An 8,675-nucleotide genomic window follows, 5' to 3' on the forward strand; every position below is an offset into this window, starting at 1 on the left:
CCCTAAGTTGGCGGGCTAAAAGAGAGTGAGATTTATTTCCTTTGTCATAGTATTTATGCCTGCTATAGAGTAGTAATTTTTCTGTTATATTGACCTCTAGGTCCTTCAGTTGGGCACGAGTCTTTACTATACCTCTAAGGGTACGTATTGATGGGTTAAGGGTCATCCTATTTTCTAAGTCTCTGAGACTTTTAAGGAGCTGATCTCTCTGATATAGTCTATCTTTTTTGATGCGGGAGCTTAAAGCTATGCATTGCCCTCTAAAGACGGCCTTATGGGCTTCCCAAACAGTAGAAAAATTAGGCACTGACCCCTCATTGTTCTCAAAGTATTCCATCAATCCTGCTTCCAGTTTGTCTCTGTAGGAAGTTCTCTTGAGAAGGGACTCATTGAGCCTCCAGTGGCAGACTCTTGTACGTTGGGTTGTCTGATCTAGGGTGAGAGTCATTGGCACGTGGTCTGACCACGTTATTGCACCAATATCTACTTTGCTCGTCCATCTAAGGGCCTGAATGTTGCCAAAGAAGAAATCAATCCTGGTGTGTGTACCATGAGGGGGAGAGTAGAAGGTAAAGGTTTTTTCTGAGGGATGTTTAACTCGCCACAAATCAAATAAGGCAAACCTGCGGATCAGTCTTCGAAAGGCAGCTGTCAATTTACGTTGAGACGGGCTCGACAATTGATTGTTAATGGTCAACCTGTCTAAAGAGTCAGAGAAAATAGTGTTAAAATCTCCACCCACTATCCACACTGAGGGGGGAAGGCGTGTTAATTTGAGGAATACCCGGTTCAAAAAAAGGATCTGGGAGGTGTTAGGGGCATAAATGTTACACAAAAGGATTGGAACTTCCTTATATGTCCCTTGTAGGATAAGGTATCTACCCTGTGGGTCTGCCAGGGAGGTAGTAACTTGAATGGGACAGGTCCTTGATATCAAGATCGCCACACCGGCTTTTTTCCTTTCCTGAGAGGCTAAAAAAAATCGTAGGGTAAAGGTGTTTGGCGAAATTGCAGTTCCCGTTGAGATTCAAGTGCGTTTCCTGCAAGAAAACCACATCAGCTCGCTTGGTCCGCATCTCACATAATGCCATTCGCCTCTTAATGTTTGAGTTTAAACCCTTAACATTTAGTGTTAAAATTTTAACCATATTTTAAGTTATAGTGGTATAAAGCAAAATTAGCATTACATACAAAGGCTAACCGGGTATTGCCCATCTCAAACTTGCCTGACGGCCCATGATGGATGGCTCTCAATGGGGTACAAAAGATTCCCTCACCACAATCAGGGTAAACACATAAGGAATGGTAAAAGACAATGACAAAACACATAACATATAAAGCATAACATTTACATGTCATAAATGTTACCGGTGAGGAGTGAAGCCGCAGGCAAAAGCCTTCACCTCCGCTTCCGTCCTCCCCGGTCAGGGTCAAAGAAGAAAAAATTGGCATAATTTAAAACTTTACCAATATCTAAACCCTAACCTCCTATACCAACTCTTCCGTAGGAGGAACCAGGGTAACTCTAAGCCTTAAAGGGAGTTTGTAGCCATGGACACACTGCTATCACAGTCAGTGTCTAAAGCTAGATTCTAAACATCTAAGAGAGGGGAGCATTCGGTTCTCACCGCCCTAGTAGCAAACCAATGCAAATGATATGAGGAATCGTAACCAGATATATCAATATCAGAAAAGAAAAAAGAAAGTGAACAACTAGTTATGAAAGAAAAGACCAACCAAAGTCCTTATAATAAATCAGGGAGGGCATGAAGCCACCCCCAAGGGGGGGACTACAGCCTGAAACCAGAGACTCAAACTCAAGGCTCCTGTTCCTAGAAGAAAGAAAAAATAAAATTGTCGTCTCAGGTCGGAGCCGGTCGTGCCTTAGGCCGTGATGAGGGAGAACCCCCCTTAGAGTCCACTTGTTGCCAGATCGGACGGGGTGGATTGGATGGCATCTCTAATTCCCAGTCTACCAGGGAGGGCGAAGGGATTCCCAGGTCAGTGCAGAAGGCTGGGAGGTCCTGAGTAGAGCGTAGCACAGCCGTACGACCATCTTTTGAGGCTATGAGGGCAAACGGGAACCCCCAGCGGTATCGGATGCCCTTATCTTTTAGGGATGCAAGTAGTGGCTGCAGATATCTCCTTTTCTGTAGGGTGATCCAAGATAGATCAGGGAATAATTGGATCCGAGTACCTTTATATTCAATTCCCTCCGAAGTGCGGGCTTTGGCCATGATAGACTCTTTTAGTTGGAAGTCATGGACACAGCAAATAATGTCACGAGAGTAATTTTGAGGCCCCCTGGGGCGTAATGCTCTATGTGCTCTGTCCAATTTTATCCTTTGAGTTGTAGGGCGCTCCAGTACAGTGTTGAATATGGTTTCAAGTATGGCATGGACGTCTTCATTACCTGTAGCCTCAGGGACGCCTCTCACTCGGATATTATTACGGCGCCCTCTGTTGTCTAGGTCCTCCAGATGTTTGTTAGTTTCACTCAGAGCCCGAGCATAAGAGGTCACGTTCTTTTGTAATTTGATGATGTACTGTCTAGTGTTATCGTGATCCCTTTCCACCGAGTCCACTCGATCTGCTAGTAGCCCAACATCTTGGCGGATTGAGTTAATCTCTGACTTACAGGTTTCTTTTACTTCCGAGATCAGGGATCTGAAGTCTTCCTTGGTAGGAAGGAGATCCAGGTACTTTTTTAATTTTCTGTGGTCAAAATGGTGTTCCATGTCTCCCGGCTCAGATTCTGATGGGGAGTCGCGTGACCCTCCTCCGTCTTCCTGTTGAGACACCAAAGCAGACAGCGAAGGCGTAGAGTCTAGGTCCATATCCACGGAACCCGACCGCGTACTTTTATTTTTCGCTTGATTGCTTTTATGGGTTGATTGTTGTCGTGACTTTGGTGGCATGGGGTCACTCACAGCACAGTCTCTTTTAGTAAGAAACTTGTCTAGAGGGGTCACAAACGACTGCCCCCCTTTCAATCTATATGACCAGCTTGAACCTCTTCTCCTCCTCACCCCAGCCAGATCGTCACCTGGTCTGTACAATATATTATGTCGCCTTTCAATATTGTTTAAAGAGGCAAGACCGTTAAAGTTATAGTTGTTCACTTATGTCCTCTATCTGGGCGGTAAGACAAGCCCCCCTCTACTCAGACATTATACAGGGGTGTACATCTCTTTCATGGCTCCGTTCCAAGAAAATCTCTTTGCAGCAAGCTTTTATTCCAATGTCCACAAGATGGCAGCAGAGTACAGTGCAGAAAGTGAGGGATTTTTCTATATAGAGAAAAGGCGGGCTCTGAAAAGACAATTCTGCAGCACTGCCCCGAATTTTCTTCCTTCTCCCTTCTTTACTTATATCATGGAAGAGGGAACCGTAGCACCCCTCTCCCTGTACTGCCACAGGATCAGACTTGAGTCAGGGGTTAACTCTTCAGATGTTATAAGAGCACTGGATGTTATCAGATCTCAGGGCTTACTTTCTTCTCTGGAGGTCTTAGCTTTCCCTCTTCCCCCTCCCCTCCAGGGAAACCAGTCTCAGACTCCTCCACACCCGTGTGTCACCCCTGTGCTTCTTATCAGAGCAATGCGACTCGTGTTGCGGGGGTGAGGGTTAATTTACAGCCCTAGTGGGTAATGGTGCTCTAGTGCATAGCACTGGCTTTAGAGCCAGGGGGTGTATGCGTCCTAGGACCAGCCAGTTACCCGGCTGGTTGTCGCCCCTATGCACGGGGGATTTCCACTCACCAGCCTCCTCTCTCTTGCCGTTCGCCTGTCACTTCACTGCCTGCCTCCAGCCGGCTCTCTCTCAGGCCCGACAGTCACCAGGCGGCTCCCCTTCCCTGTGTCCGGCTCGTGCTCCACTCCACTCCAGCGTCTCTCCCTCCACCAGTCTCCTGGTCTCAGCGTCTGCAGCGTGGTCCCAGGCCTCCCTTGAGAATGATGTCTGCTGGGATTCAGGTAGGGTCCTGTCCCACAATACTCGTCTCCTGGGGTCCGCTGGCTCTCAGGGACGGTATATGGAGGCTTCAGATGGATCTAAGTCGGGCAGGGGCTCAGATGTCTCTGGATGTCTCAGAGCTCTGTCAGATACATCCTCCTGCATCGGCGGCCATTTTGGACTCTCGGGATCTGTTTAGTTTTTATTAGGGTATCCGCCATATGCTGGACACCTGATTTGAAACCAATTGGTGCTCATTATTGTTAAGATATATTAGTTTACATGACTGACCTAAGGTGTAACATTAAAATGCAGCTTATAACACTCAGGAGCATTGCAAACCTGGACAGGAGTTTAGAGCTCACTGAGCATGCTCTGGTTTGGCCAGCGATATAGAGAAGGTGGGAAAGACCCAGAAGTAGGTTGCTGGGTAACAGAAGAAGGGGTAAAGGGAAAAGTGTCAGGGAGCCTAATCCTGACCTGGCACAAAATAATAAATATGCCTGTTTGGCTGATATTGGGGATACAGGGCCAGACCTAGGATTACTATAGCAGGACGTTCCTCCTAGCGACCAGGAAAATGACTGCTGTAAGAAGGAGGAAAATAGGAGTTCAGCAAAGGCCAGATAGATGTTGGTGGTAGGGGACTCTATAAGTAGGCGGACAGACAGGGTCATCTGTCGCCGAGACCGTTATTGCCGAAAAGTGTGTTGTCTGCCGGGTGCTTTGGTTCTATAAAATGCATACAGCTGCACACTGAAAAGCCAAAAATGTACAAGAGAAAATATGGCACTGCATTACTGCAAAAGAGAGATATTTAGTTTATGTATTGGCCAATGCATGTAAGTCCGGAAACCAACGGCAAGGTATATCTCTGTAATCCGGGAACCTAACTTAAATGCCACTATCTAGGTTAAAAACATCCGTGTCTGGGCAAAATGCCACTCTTTGGAATACAAACCTCCATGTATGGGCAGCTAGGCTCCTGCTATAATGGTTATGAACACAGCCAGGTCTTAGGGCGGAGTGCTCAGTCAGAAAGAGACTCACTACAAATATCAAAAAAACTGATATTTGTAGTGAGTCTCTGACCATACATGGAGGTTTGTAGTCCAAAGAGTGGCATTTTGCCCAGACACGGATGTTTTTAACCTAGATAGTGGCATGTAAGTTAGGTTCCCAGATTACAGAGATATACCTTGCCGTTGGTTTCCGGGTTTACATGCATTGGCCAATACATAAACTAAATATCTCTCTTTTGCAGTAATGCAGTGCCACATTTTCCCTTGTACATTTTTGGCTTTTCAGTGTGCAGCTGTATGCATTTTATAGTTACTATGTTTTTTCAGCTAGCACCTGTTCACACTTGTTGGACGTGCGGGTCAGTTTTTTTGATATTTGGGGTGCTTGGGTTCGTCATATTGCGAATCGGATAGATTGCTGGGGGGGGGGGGTCTGGGGAAAACTCAGTGGTCATGGTGCACATTGGTGCTAATGACAAAGTTAGAGGCAGGTGGAAGGTCCTTTAAAAATTATTACAGGGTACTAGGAGAGAAGCTGAAGTCCAGGGCCTCCAAGGTGGTGCATCACTAGAAAAACAGCGGGAGCTTAGGGATATAAATATGTGGCTTAGAAATTGGTGCAGGAAGGAAGGGTTTGGGTTCATGGAGAACTGGGACAACTTCTCTATCAGCTACAGGCTCTATGGTAGGGACGGGCTGCACCTCAATGGGGAGACGGATGGAGGAGCTTTTAAACTAGGATCTGGGGGAGGGAGGGTAGTTTAGTTGTGTAAAAAAGATAATATATTGAGAGACTAAGACAGTAGGGGTTAAGGCAGGTTAAGGGGAAAGGACATGCAAGGAAAGAAGGGAGATGAGGAGTAAGAAAGGTGTTAATTTTATTACCGTATTTTTCGCTTTATAAGACACACTTTTGTTCCCACCAAATTTTGGGGGAAAGTAGGGTGTGCGTCGTATAATCCGAATATACGGGGGGTGTATATATATATATATATATTATATATATATATATTACTGCAGGGTCCGCTCTGGAGCGGTGCTGCAGGCGGCAGCCTTTGATCTCCTGCTCCCGCTCATATAATATGCATAGCCGCTGTCCATCAGCAGCGTGGTGCTGAAATCGCATCGCGCTGAGGCTCTGGGGCAGCGGGGCATATTATATCTGCCTGTGCTCCCTTTGATCGCACATGATCCCCCCCTGTGTTAGATATGGCCCCCGTGCTGCTGCCCATAGTAAAATAAAAAAGCTTTACTTGCCTCCAACGCTGATCTCCGGTCTCCTGCTGCTGCTGTCTGTGATAAGGCACGCAGAGATGATATCACTCTGCTTGCCGTGCCGATCACATGACCGGCAGCAAGAACCAGGAAGTGGAGGAAGCCGGAGCTCAACTGCAAGGAGGGAGACACGAGGAGGGACAGCACTGAGAAGGTAAGGAAAGAGTGTTTTATTTTATTATGGGCAGCAGCATGGAGGCGATATCTAACACAGTGAAGATGTGCCATCTATAGGGGCCATGGGCAGCACAGGGAGACGTGTCCCAGCACAAGGGGGCTATATTCAATATAAGGGGGCCATATCCAGATTAAGGGGGGCTAATTTTAGGATGGGGGGCTATGAGGGACATATACCCTATATGATTTTTTAGACGGACACTGGCATTAGAGATGGACCCCATTTAACATTTAAAAAAAAAAATTCTCTTTTCCTTCCCCAAATTTGGGGGTGCGTCTTATAAAGCGAAAAAATACGGTAAATGTCTACTGGCAAATGCAAGAAGTCTTGTAAACAAAATCAATGAATTGGAGACTCTTATGTCAACCATGGATTATGATGTGGTGGGCATTACGGAAACCTGGCTGGATGAGAGCCATGACTGGGTGACAAACGTAGAGGGTTATACTACATTCAGGAAGGACAGGAAAGACAAAAAGAGGTGGAGAGGTGTGTATACTTATCAAATCTAACCTAAGACCTGTGCTCAATGACGACATTGGGGGGAGCTGCAACAATGTAGAGTCAGTATGAGTAAATGTAGATGGGGAGGGGAATAATGGAAAAATGCTAATTTTTACTTTGCTATAAGCCTCCTAACATACCTGAACAAGTAGAAGGTGAAATGCTGCAACAAATTGAAAAGGCAGCAAATAATAATAATGGGGTCCCTATTATGGGGAATTCAACTATAACATAGAATATTCGGGTTGTACCTCTCTCAGATGGTAAATGAACCGATGAGGGGAGATAATTTGCTGAATTTGGTCCTGTCAAACACACCAGATTTAGTTTCAGATCTACAGGTGCGGAAGCACTTGGGCAGCAGTGTTCATAGTATGGTAAGCTTCAAAGTAATATTCAATAGAACATTTGAAAAGGAAATGCTAAAACCTGGAATTTTAGGAAAGCTGATTTCAACAAATTAAGGGAAAAGCTTAATTGTGTAGATTGAGACAATGTCATGGTAACTGGGGATACCAAAGATAAATGGGGTAAGTTTAAGGATATAGTACTAGAGTCTTATAAAAACCCTTTTACTTTCTGATAATAAAATCTCCAGGAATAAAAAAAAACCCCACTATGGATAAATAAGATTGTGCAAAGTATAATAAAACAAAAACAAATGGCATTCAAAATCTTGAAGGCTGAGAATAAAGAAATAGCATTTCAGAAGTATAAATAGGAAATGTAAAAAAGAATTCAAGCAAGCAAAATTAGCTACTGAAACAAAAATCGCCAAGGACATTAAAAATAAATACCAAATTTTTTTATAAAAACATTAATGCCAAAAAGAAAACAAAGGATAGTATCGGCCCCTTAAAATATATTAACATATTAGTTATAGGGGACAAAGCAAAGACTGAGATATTAAACAGGCACTTCTCATCAGTGTTCACCAAGGAGCAGACTGTTCTAGGGATCATTCAGCAAGTCAAACATTCCCCACCTGATATAATTAATTTAATACAAGAAGAAGTACGCCTGTGTCTGAGTAAATTAAATATTGACAAATCCCCTGGGCCAGATGGCATTCATCCATGAATATTGAGGGAATTGAGCTCAGTAATTGACAGACCACTGTATCTCATCTTCTTAGACTCGCTTGTAACAGGGTTGGTGCCACAGGATTGGAGAATTGCTGATGTGTTACCGATATTTAAGAAAGGTAAGAGGGTGAATCCAGGCAACTACCGTCCAGTTAGTCTGACATCACTAGTGTGCAAAGTTTTTGAGGGCATTTTAAGGGATGACATGCAAAAATGTATTGCAGAAAATGATATAATAACTCACAGACAGCATGGATTCATGAAAGATAAGTGTTGACTAACCAATATGTTGACTCTTTATGAGGCGGTAAGTGCAAATCTAGATATTGGTAATGCAGGTGATGTGATTTATTTGGACTTTACAAAGGCATTTGCTACTGTACCACATAAAAGCCTTATACTAAAGCTCCAGAAGCAAGGACTAGGGGCAACTATATGCAACTGGGTAAGGAATTGGCTAAAAGCTAGGAATCAAAGAGTAGTCATAAATGGTATATTCTCTAAATGGGCTATAGTCAGCAGTGGGGTGCCGCAGGGATCTGTGCTAGGACCGATTCTTTTTAATCTCTTTATTAATGACCTTGTGGATGGGATTGATAGTAAAGTGTCAGTCTTTGCTGATGACGCCAAACTATGTAGGATATTAAAAACTGACCT

This window comes from Anomaloglossus baeobatrachus, chromosome 5 (assembly GCF_048569485.1).
Source record: "Anomaloglossus baeobatrachus isolate aAnoBae1 chromosome 5, aAnoBae1.hap1, whole genome shotgun sequence".
NCBI classification, from domain to species: domain Eukaryota; kingdom Metazoa; phylum Chordata; class Amphibia; order Anura; family Aromobatidae; genus Anomaloglossus; species Anomaloglossus baeobatrachus.